At 42.1% G+C, this 12454-nt stretch overlaps 1 long non-coding RNA gene across 3 annotated transcripts in view; it reads right to left on the reverse strand.

Annotated features, from left to right (window-relative positions):
- Window positions 1–6781: 6781 nt before the first annotated feature.
- LOC143940249 (uncharacterized) overlaps window positions 6782–12454 on the reverse strand; it is a 114916-nt gene continuing 109243 nt past the window's right edge. For all 3 annotated transcript variants that reach the window (XR_013263838.1, XR_013263840.1, XR_013263839.1), the window contains 2 exons: window positions 9670–9776; window positions 6782–8276 (listed from right to left, as the gene is read on the reverse strand). This is a non-coding gene — a long non-coding RNA (uncharacterized LOC143940249). The remainder of the gene's footprint in view (window positions 8277–9669; window positions 9777–12454) is intronic.

A 12454-nucleotide genomic window follows, 5' to 3' on the forward strand; every position in this document is an offset into this window, starting at 1 on the left:
CCAAGGTTCAGGGTTTTACTCAAATCTCTTCACCGTTCCGAAGCCAAATGGAAGTGTCAGACCTATCCTAGAGCTGAAGGATCTGAACCGGTTTTTACGCATCCGGTCCTTCCGAATGCAGTCAATCCGCACTGTGGTCTCCTCCCTGCAAGGGGGAGAGTTTATGGCATCAATAGATATCAAGGATGCATATCTCCATGTGCCAATTTTTCCCGCACACCAAAAATTTCTAAGGTTCGCGGTAGAGCAGCGCCACTTTCAATTTGTGACCTTGCCGTTCGGGCTTGCTACGGCCCCTCGAGTCTTCACAAAGATTCTGGACCCTCTCTTGGCAAACCTAAGAGCTCAGGGTATAGCCGTCATGGCTTATCTAGACGATTTACTTCTCATGGAGAAAACAGTAGCGTTTCTGAACCACAGCATCACCAGAAAGCTAGAACACCTGGAACGCCTAGGTTGGATCATAAACCTAGAAAAGTCGTCCCTACAGCCTGCCACCAGGTTGGAATACCTGGGTATGATCATCGACACCGCCCAGGGCAAGGTGTTTCTTCCAAGGCCAAAGGCCTTGGCCATTGGGGATATGGTGCACCTAATTCTGGGCAGGAGATCTTCCCCCATTCGATTGTGCATGAGACTGTTAGGGAAAATGGTCGCCTCCTTCCAGGCCGTCCCATTCGCCCAGTTCCACTCAAGGCCTCTGCAAAGATGCATCCTTGTGGCTTGGAACAGGAAGCCCCAATCCTTGGATCTTCCTATACGTCTATCCCCAGGGACACGCAGGAGTCTCATCTGGTGGTTACAAACCAAGAATTTGCTGAAGGGCAAAACTTTTATTCCTCTTCCATGGAAGATTATCACGACAGATGCCAGCCTGACAGGCTGGGGAGCAGTGTTGGAGGAGACGTGCTCGCAGGGGAAATGGTCTGCGATCGAGAAGCTATTGCCCATAAATGTCCTGGAGATCCGGGCAATTTATATGGCTCTCATAAAGTGGTCTTACAGACTACGAGGTCTCCCTGTTCTGGTTCAGTCTGACAATGCCACAGCAGTGGCCTATATCAATCACCAGGGCGGTACCAGGAGTCTGGTGGCCCAAAAAGAGGTGAATCGCATACTTGTCTGGGCAGAAAAGCATGTTCCGTGTCTTTCTGCAGTCTTTATTCCAGGAGTGGAAAATTGGCAGGCGGATTTTCTGAGCCGCCAGCAGTTGTGCCCAGTAGAAAGGGCTCTGCTCCCCAACGTGTTTCGGAACATATGTCACAGGTGGGGTACTCCAGACGTAGATCTGTTTGCATCCAGGTTCAACAAGAAACTGGACACTTTTGTGTCAAGGACAAGAGATACACATGCTCAGGGGTCAGATGCTCTGACAGTTCCCTGGGATCAGTACAATCTGATCTATGCCTTCCCCCCGAGGCCGCTTCTGTCGCGGTTCTTGGGAAGAGTCAAGAGGAAGACAAAATTGGTCCTTTTGGTGGCCCCGGCTTGGCCCAGGCGACCGTGGTACGCAGAGATCATGAAGTTGTCAGTAGACAGGCCATGGATCCTCCCTCTCCGGCCAGATCTGCTCTCACAGGGTCCAATTTACCATCCTGCTTTACGCAGTCTGAATTTGACGGTTTGGCTGCTGAGACCCACATTCTGAGAGACCGTGGCCTTTTGGGGCCAGTCCTTTCTACTCTGGTCAATGCCAGAAAGCCGGCCTCCAGGCTTATTTATCTGGAGGGCATATGTTTCCTGGTGTGAACTCAGAAAATGGCATCCTAGAAAGTATGTCATTAGCAGGATCTTGGCCTTTCTCCAGTCAGGCCTAGAAATGAATTTGGCCATAAGCACTATCAAGGTGCAGATTTCGGCCCTGTCAGTATTTTTTCAGAAGCCACTTGCATCGCATTCCCTGGTGCGGGCTTTCATCCAGGGGGCCATTCGGATAAGACGGCCAGTCAAACCTCCGTTATGCCCATGGGATCTGAATTTGGTTCTCTCGGCTTTGCAGGGGCAACCATTTGAACCTTTGCATCTGGCTTCATTAGTTCTCCTGACTAAAAAATTGGTCGTCTTGGTAGCCATATCTACGGCTAGAAGAGTATCAGAGCTAGCAGCTCTTTCCAGCAAAGAGCCGTATCTAATTATTCATAAGGACCGGCTGGTCATGCGTCCAAACAAGTCCTTTCTACCTAGGGTGGTTTCGGGATTCCATTTGAATCAAGATGTAATCCTACCATGCTTTTTTCCGGACCCACAGTCCGCAGAAGAAGAATCTTTGCACACTTTGGATGTGGTTAGAGCAATCAGTATATATCTTCGAGCAACTGCTCAGATAAGGAAAACTGATTGCTTGTTTATTTTGCCGGAAGGCCCTAGGAAGGGCCAGGCGGCGTCAAAATCCACTCTCTCAAGGTGGATTAGACAGGTTATTTCTCAGGCCTATAGTGTAAAGGGGAAGAATCCTCCTTCTCAAGTGAAAGCGCACTCTACTAGGGCTGTAAGTGCTTCTTGGGCAGTGCATCACCAGGCCTCCCTGGCTCAGATCTGTAAGCCTGCAACTTGGTCATCAGTCCTCACATTCACCAGATTCTATCAGGGGGATGTCAGAGGGCAAGAGGATATCGCCCTCGGGCGCAGTGTACTGCAGGCTGCAGTTTAGGTCCTCAGGTCCCTGGCAGTCTATAATTATGATCTCTGTCTCCCTCCCCTCAATCTGAGCATTGCTTTGGGTCATCCCACTATGTAATGAAGCTCCTGTGTCCCGTGATGTATGATCAAGAAAATTGGATTTTTATATACAGCTTACCTGTAAAATCCTTTTCTTGAGAGTACATCACGGGACACAGGGCTCCCGCCCCTCTTGGGTTTTACGTGGTTTCTTATTGCTTTGCTACAAAACTGAGGTGCCTCCCATATGGGAGGGGTTATATAGTGGAGGAATTCTCCTTAATTGGGGTTAACCAGTGTCCAATCACCAGAGGTGCCTATATAACCCACTATGTAATGAAGCTCCTGTGTCCCATGATGTACTCTCAAGAAAAGGATTTTACAGGTAAGCTGTATATAAAAATCCAATTTTTTTTAGCTTTACAAATGTAATTATTGCTGCAGCAGGCTCTATACACGGTACAGATTTGCTACATTACAAGCAAACTAAAGGGACCACCCATGCATTTTATATATATATATATATATATATATATATATATATATATATATATATATATATATATATATATATATATATGTAGCGCTGACATGCTTGTTTATTAATGTGTGTTTCCATGTAATAACCAAAAGTCTATGGACATTTCTATGGCTTGGTATTTGGTGCCATCTAGCGGCCAAATACTGGTACTGAACTTAAATGTTTATTGCTTTGAAGCACAAAAGACATATACAGGAAGTGACTGTTGTTTTGATCAGAAGGTTGACCCTTTTACCCAGGAGGCTTGATGACCTACCCATGAACACTTTCTCTGGCAGTGCATACTGGGTAGGACATAAAAGAACCCTGAGCGGCCATTTTAGCTCTCTTGGGATCACATGGCATGTGAGGATCTGTGTGAAGGTCCTCCCGGAGATAGGGCCCGTAGCCTTTGCGGAACGCAAATCTCGCTTGTTTGTGCGAGTGATCTGACGGTGCTAGAGAGACAGTGAACGGATTGGAGAGATCCAGAGACACTCGTTGAGCATCGGAGGACCGGGCTCACCCAGTGGAGCAGAACAGAGCAACGGGACCAGCTGAAGGAGAAGCAAGCTAAAGTCACCGGACCAAAGCTACTACACGGAGCTCTGATCCAGTTGGTGAGCTGGTCACGGCCCACAATTTATTAACTTTCACATGCAGTTAGACTCATACACAGGCCTCACTGGGATTTATAGTTCTACAGAGGAGGAGCAGAGCAACTGACACTGAGCAGAGGCTTGAGGCCTACCTACTCTAATATCCCAAACCTTGTAGTATAAGTACTGAAGTTATATCAGGAGCACCTTTACCTCAACTTAACCTACTTTAACCTGTGGATTACAAATCACAAGGAATTATTTTAGCTAGCGAAGACAAGAAGACCAAAGACCAAGTACTTTAAGTGAGATCTCACACAAAGCTTAAAAAGTAAGGGGAGCTCCCGGGTATTTATCTATATGTATATTGATTGATATTGTTTATATTTAATTCCATTGAACTGTCGTCCTATGTTGGGATGACAGTGCAATTACTGTAATCCCCTCTTTGAATATTTTCGCAGTAAAATACATTGTTGTTTAAGCATTTAGTTGTGTGGCATACTGTTTTCTTCCAGCAGATGGAGCCAATGGATCCTGAGGTTATACTACAGGTACCTTGCATTGTATTATATTGTACTGTATTGTATTGCATCACAGCTGTGTCAAGGGGATAGAGAGCCAAGTTAGTGGGGTGTTATTACCAGAGTGCAGGCCCAAATCAAACCAGCAGCTCCTTCGGGCGTCAGTGCTACATATATATGAATTTTAATTTTTATTGCTATTTAAATTTTTATAGATTGGTGGTGGATTAAACACGGCTCACTATCAGAAGATTTGATTCATTAATGGATGGACTTTATATATACAATATTTAAGTTCATATTTTTCTGTTATGGATGGGTGTTGCTATTAACGCAATCACGTTTAGTTTTCACTGGACACTGGAACATTGCGATGTTCAAAAGTTCTGCCATGAACCAAACAGGGGGTTGTTCAGCCCAACTGAAGGCTATTTTGTTTATCTCCTACTACCCAATAACAGAAAGCATATTTTCACCCACTGACCACCAGCAATGGGGCATTTTTCTTTCTTCCACTGAGCACCCACACCAGAGCATTTTTTCACCCAGTGACCACCAATGCCAGAGCATTTTTTCACTCCCATATCCAATAATGTAATTAGACTTAACTGCTGAAATTTTTCTACAGTGCTGTATGTTACATACTCCCAACCAAAGTGTGATCTGTTTCAACAGTTGCTGGTTAGTAGCCAAGTAGTAGTGCAAGGACTGTGGCAAGCGTGTGCAGTGCACTGTGTAAATATTTAGACACTACTTCACTGTATCCCTTTAAACCACACTCAATATCCATCCCTATGTAACTATGGCCTATTGCACTGTGCATGCCGATTTTTCCTTATCTAGGCTTTCCATCTTTATGAAAGTCTAAAGTTTGGAGGTATGTTATTGCACTCACTTAGGGGGAATTCAATAAAGCTTTCCTTTAGAACTACCTGCACCTATTCCAGGCAAGCATTTGCATCAGTTTTGGTAACATTACTTCTTTATTCTAAGCAAAAGAATTGTGATTCTCATTTTATCCAGAATCGTGCAGCTCTAATGTAAACCAAAAATTTTACTGAAGTGGTTAAGTGGATGTAAAGAACTGATGTAAAAAATGAAAAATTTGCTGAAAAGGGATGACTGATAAAAAACTAATGTAAACTGATCATTTTTTTTCTTTGAAAAAACATGACTGAACTGATGAAACAAACCGAAGACATGTGTGAAAGGGGCCTATTCCTAGAATTCCTAGTCTTGATTGAGACTGTAAGGCCCCTTTCATGCGAATGGACTGTCTATCTGTTTTTCTTTCATCCGTCAATGAACAACAATGCATTCTTATGAGCAAACGGATGACCATCTTTTACCACCCGCTAACCTCCGCTTCTGATTTTTCCCAAACAGCGTGATCAACGTGGTAAGTTTTGCCCAACTGCAGCATGCTCTCTTGTCACTGTTTTCATGGAATCATGAGATTATGGAAACATGTGCGTTATGTACTGTTCAGTCTCTCGCTGCAGCAGAGACAAACCATGTGGCACTCTGCTTTGTATGTATTGTTATTTACTGTTTGTAGTAATGCATATGAATTTAAGGTCAGTGCACATCCTTTCTAGCCTCTCTGAAGTGTGCGCACCCATTCCCAGAAGGACATAATTTTTGTGTCTATTGCTGTCCTTGTTGTACATTCAATTTGTGGTGACCTAAGCATAAAAATATTGATGTCCATTTGAATATGTTGATAGCATTCTGTGCGCATGATGTTTAATATTGTGAATAGGCAAGGACATGCTGACTCCTCCACAGACTATGGAGTCCTATTGGTTATAGATTTTTTCTTAGCCACTTTACTCAAAATCAAAATCAAAAGATGGATAAAGCCATGAAGTCCTTCATGGACGAGCTGACCTCCTTTAAAAGACAGGAGAGTAAGGATCCATTCTGTGATCCAAATAACTCAAATGCATCCTTCCTGAGGACAATTTATAATACACTTGAAAAAGCACCAGCAGAGAGGCAGATGGAGATACATATGGGTATATTTAATTATGTGGGAGGGTGTATTAGAGCTGCCGAGTCAGGAATGCCATTGCCTACTATTAGCCAGTATGAACCCCCTCAGAGGTCATGCTGTCAATATTCGTATGAGTTCCTATGCCTTCCAGCCCAGCCATATCTACCACCCTATCCACCGACCCCTGTGCATTCATACAGCTTAATGCATAATACTCAGAGGCCTTCCTATGTAAGTTCCTCTCCTGCTCATTCCTCACAGGGAACATCCTCCGAGTGTAAACACTAGCTCAAATTCCACCAATGTTTCGCAAGCTAATACCCAACCCAACTCTGGTTCTTCTTCCCAGCCTTCTACTTCATTTTCTCCAACCCCACCTCTTTTTATGAGGATTTGTAACCTTGTTTTCATGTTTAATTAAGAATTTTTGGAAAGTTTGCATATTTTATGCTTTATTAAAACTTTGACAAATAAAAAAAAAAGGTTAAGTTAAAAAAACTTTATTATAAACAGCTTATGCAGAATAATAAAACTAAAACTGTTTTAAACATATCATGTGCTTTTGTGTCTTTATATGCTATCAAAACACAATGAAATAACCAAAAATAGCAAACATAACACAAGTAATTTTCATATGGCATCTTAGGACATATTTGTACAATTATTGAAATTTGCACTGCATTACATATATTAATATTGCCATGGAACATCTCTTGGTGGAGCTAGAAAGTAGTCAGTAAATTGTTCCCACATGGCAATGTAGGATCTCCTTGCATGTACTCCGCTGTACTGTACAGAGAACATGTGGAGCTTTTCCTCAACGTGGATGCCCTCCTTATCCTGGACAATATTATGCAGAATGTAGCAGGCCTGAATTACTAACTCAGCATTCTCAAGACTGAGTTGCAACAGTGTTTGGAAAACACTGCATTTACTGGTATGCCAAATGTACATTCAATGAGGCATCCTGCGTGGCTCAGCCGATAGTTAAAGGGGTGTTCCTGCCACGATGTGTTTTTTTAAAAGTTAGCAGCTACTAACACTGTAGCTGCTGACTTTTAATAAGGACACTTACCTGTCCAGCGAGCCCGCAATGTCGCCCCCCCCCAGCCTGATCTGTCCATCAGATTGGCTGACCATCTTAACGAAGGGAAACAGGCAGTGGAGCTTTGTGGCTTCACTGCCTGTTTCCTACTGCACATGCGTGAGTCGAGCGGTGCTTTGTGAATAGCCCTGTTGTGTTCTGGGATCCACACCTGTCCCAGAAGGCAACAGGGCCACTCGCTGAAGAGGAGGAAGCGCCACGAAATAGGAAGAGGCAGATTTGGAAAACTGTCTAGCAACAGGGGTTTCTGGTAAGTTACATTTTTTTTTACTTTTTTTTAAAACATTTTAAGAATATTAATGCTATTTTTTTAAAGGTGGCCCTCCGCTTTAAAGATCCTCTTCTTGTCATCCAGATTACTTCTGACATAAGGCCTAAGCAAATAATGAGAAAGTGCGAAGGCCTCATCTGCAACAAGCACGAAAGGCAGGTCTGGTCCTTCAGTTCCAGGCAGAGGCTGATCAGATGGTATGTTGAATCGCCCTTCTTGCAGTCTTTGACCTATTACAGACTCAAGGAACACTCTGGAATCAGAACTGCTGCCATATGCCCAAATGTCCACAGGGATAAATTTATAATTGATATCACAGATAGCCATGAGGACCAATGAAAAATATTTCTTGTAATTATGAAATCTGGACCCAGAACGTGGAGTCTTTTGGATACAGATATGCTTTTCATCAAGGGCTCCGATACAATTTGGAAAGTTTGCTTGATTCCAAAATCCATCTGCTATTCGGGAAATGGCAGCATTGCTGGACACAGCTCTTTCCATATGGCTATACAAGTATCATGCACTATCTCCAAAATAGTTGAAATGCCCAGTAAAAAATAATGGTTTAAAGAGGTATAGAACTGGCCAGTTGCAAGAAAACTAGAAAAAAAATGGACAGCTTTTAAAGTAAAACAACATTCTACTGGCACATAAATGGATACAATATTTATCATCTATATGTAGCACACTACCCCCTTAGGAGCTGCTGTGTTTGTTCATTACATTTTTGTCAATCTCCCATGCAATTTCATGATGCCAAACAACTCTTAACTTTATAAAGCTTTATTCTGGGTGTAATCAGTGGGCTGTTGAATGGAATATATGAGATGCCCCATCTGACCCCAGCTGTGAATCCAAAAAGGGTACTGATTAGTGGCTGTGATATTCAGTAGTTGAACCCTTCTAGTGATCCTTTAGTAACTCAATTTCTATTTCTGACCTTGGCACTTCCAATGTAGACCGACCAGTATCACTCTGAATAGTCAGAGCCACACTGCCTATTTCCATGACTCTTGTTGTCAGATCCCTGTCAGCCCTGGAAAAGTGCTTGATAATGTGGTCCATGGATGCACAGTATTTGTTACGGAATAGCACCACTGGGTTGCACTCCCTTTGCTCTCTCCCAATCAACAGTCCGTGATCTACTCACGAAGTGTTGATTCCCAGTTTTCTCCATCCGCTTAACTCCCACTTCCTCCTTCATGATGTCCGGCGCATCCCCGCATTGGGACATCTGGTCGTCTTGCATTTATATATAGTGGCTGTTCCTCCAGGGACCAGATGTTGGTCTCCCTAGACTCCTCCTCCGGCTATCCGGCTCTGGAGTTTTTGAACCTTCAGGTCTTCAAGCTCCTGGCTAGAGGCTCCTGGGTCTCCCTCCCTCCTTGACTCTCAACTCTCTATTTTGCAGACTCCAGACTTCTGACTCCCCTGGAGCATGTGACCCCCCTGTTTATATGAGAGATCTCCCATTGACCAAGGAAATTAACCATTAGTCAGTTTTCTCACAGGGGTTTCCTGCCACTCAGATCTCAGTCCTTCCTCTCTTACCAACAAATCCACTGTCAAGCAGAGGAGGTATCCCTGAGCCCAAGTGTAGGCGGCCACACCCCCATCTACACTGACACTCCCATCCCTAAATAAGTAACCAGGCCTGGAAAAAAATAAGACCCTGGCCAAATTTACCTATCTCTACATCCTACTCTCTCAAAAAAATCACTAAGCACTTTCCTAAACAGAGGGGGCGCTACATAAACATAGTGTATACACACACACATACAGAGTAGATCAGGGGTAGGCAACCTCGGCACTCCAGCTGTTTTGAAACTACAAATTCCATCATGCCTCTGCCTCTAGGAATCATGCCTGTTATTGTCAGGGTTTGCAATGTCTCATGGGACTTGAAGTTTCACTACAGCTGGAAGGCCGAAGTTGCCAACCCCTGCAGTAGACCAACAAAAAAATTACATTTGATAAATGAATGACTTCTTACCTCAAGGTCACTAAGAGATGTTCATCTGCAGATACACACTTTCTCATGTTGGTATGTCTCCGCTGCAGCATGCTATCTGGGTAATGTCATCAAAGCCACAGAAACTGCTGTAAACAGATCAAAATAGATGCAAAAACAGATGTAAATGGTAAATTAACAGATGTAAAACGGATGTTAATGGAACAGAAGAAAATGGAGATTAACGGAACGTAAGATGGATGAAGACGGAAGAAGCAACAGATAAGAACTGATACGTTTTTAACATGGCTAAACTGACGGTGCCTGTGTTAATGAGGCTAAAAGGAGACATTTTGTTTTATATATCTGCCATGCTCAATTTCTTACAAACATTTTTTGGCACACTATGCCTACAGTTGCCTGCACATTGTCTGCAGCCAATGACTTTTGGCTTACTTTGTGTTTTAGATATATACTGTATAATCTCCTTTAGATCTACCATCAAATATGTAACGCAAAGGCCTGCTTAAAGCGGAAGTAAACCCATCCATAAAACAGTTTCATTTTTAGCACATGCCAGAAATGTAACACTCCCATTGGTTGTGCTCTCAACCAAACTGTCAAACCATCCAATGGCTGGTATCATAACTGATCACATGTGCAGCATTATGGCAGTTGTATATTAAACAGAGGCAAAGATGGCAGCTTCCTTAGCTGAAAATGATAGGGGAGTTTACTTACACTTTAATTGGGTAGTTTCTCATATTACAGATGTTTTTGGTAAATTTAAAAGACATGGTATGAAAAATGCACCATCAGATTGTAACGTGTATATTGAGCTTTGTCAGGACTCCCTTTGAAATTGACTGCTAATCTGGAATGGCTATCTTTACTATAACCACAAGATCAACTGTAGGGTTGTAATAAGAAAAGCTACAGATCCAGCCTTCCTTTATGTATATACTACTAAAAATATTTATGCAGGGCTTGCTTATCATTTGACCTCAGACTTTACACAGATTTCTGGAAAAAGCAGGGACAGCCATATTATTAAGGAAAATGGAACATCTGGGTAGTACAACTGAAATGGTTACAAGAAATATACTTTTTAATTGCAGAGTTTCAGAAAATAATAGCTGATTCAGATATAAAGTACATGTTTTATAACACTTAATTCCAAATCAGCGTGTGTGTAAGTACACATTATTTTTGTTCATGTTTTCTACTTTATTTGGTGGCTGGAAGTCCAGTGCTGAACTATATGTTGTCATACAAGATATCACCTGTAGGTGGCACTGAAGGTGAATTATTTTGATTCCAGCTACAGCTCTGCTAAAAAAGTCAAGTACATTTGGAATATGCATATGTGAATAGGTTTACCTGCCAATATATTTGTTATGCTTTTTCTTTTTTATAGTCCACTCATGTGTGCTATATTTTAAAGCTATAGACTGACAATACTATTCCTTATACTTTAAAATCCTAAAGAGCAATGCTTTTTTGTAATTGAGCATGGCCAGCTTTGCACTGTGTTAGGTCCAGAGCCTGTAGCCCAGACAATTCCATCACCAGATCAACTCCTAACCTTCAGCCTAAACACAGGGTGGTAAATGATCCATATCACACCGGTGAGGTCTTTTCTGTGCTCTCACCATCCTATTGCATGTATTAACATCCCTCCTCCAATTTCCAGTACCTGTGCAGGAATTAAAGTTACATTTTTTATGCTGTATAGGTAAATGCATGGAAGTGCATCAGCCCCAATTGCTAGAGTACAAAGGATAGAATTACATTAATTTAACAATGGAATTTACTATATTTTAAAGCAACATTTAAATATATGTATTGATTGAATACAAGTCTACTTTTTTCTGTTTTGGCATATGCATGGAGTTTCACAATAATTACAGACTTGTTTCGAAGGGAAAAAAGCTAGAAGAGACCATTCTGATTAATCAAACCTAAAGTACTTAAAGCTTTATCCTAAAGGTCATGTTTTGCTGCTCTGCCTCCCCCCATCATCTCTTACAAATTGATTTTTTTTTTTTTAAACAAAGTGATATATTTGTACTTCTGTGTCTTTCACCTAGGCAAGAACCTGTCCCTGCCCCCTGCAGGGTCCCAAGAGAGCCCTGTGGGACATCAGCCCATGCTCCAGGTTTCCTGGCTATCTGTACACATGCAGGGTTTCCCACGCACACGTTTCTTGAAAAAGTATTCATACAATGTCCACATTTTGTCATGTTATAATTCAAAACGGAAATTTATTTTATTGGAATTTTATGTGATAGACTAACACAAAGTGGCACATAATTGTAGAGTGGAAGGAAAATAATTGGTTTTCAATTTTTTTTACCAAAAAATATGTGAAGAGTGTGGTGTGCATTTGTATTCAGACCCCTTTACTCTGATACCCCTAACTAAAATCTAGTGGAACCAATTGCCTTCAGAAGTCACCTAATTAGTACATAGAGTCCATCTGTGTTTTATTTAATCTCAGCATAAATACACTTGTTCTGTGAAGCCCTCAGAGGTTTGTTAAGAGAACCTTAGTGAACAAACAGCACCATGAAGGCCAAGGTATACACCGGGCAGGTCAGGGATAAAGTTGTGGAGAAGTTTAAAGCAGGGTTAGGATATAAAAAAATATCCCAAGCTTTGAACATCTCACAAAGCACCGTTCAATCAATGAAATGCCTTAAAGTGGCCTGGTTTCTTTGTACAGTGGAGGTTCTGACAATGGTGCTAGATACAGTGTTAATTTTGGCATCAAATTTTGAATTCGTTTTAGTTATAGCCTTGGCATTTTAGTTTTAGTCCCATTTAT

The sequence above is a fragment of the Lithobates pipiens genome, unplaced genomic scaffold (assembly GCF_037356315.1).
Source record: "Lithobates pipiens isolate NorthernLeopardFrog02 unplaced genomic scaffold, aLitPip1_a1.2 Scaffold_3, whole genome shotgun sequence".
NCBI lineage: Eukaryota > Metazoa > Chordata > Amphibia > Anura > Ranidae > Lithobates > Lithobates pipiens.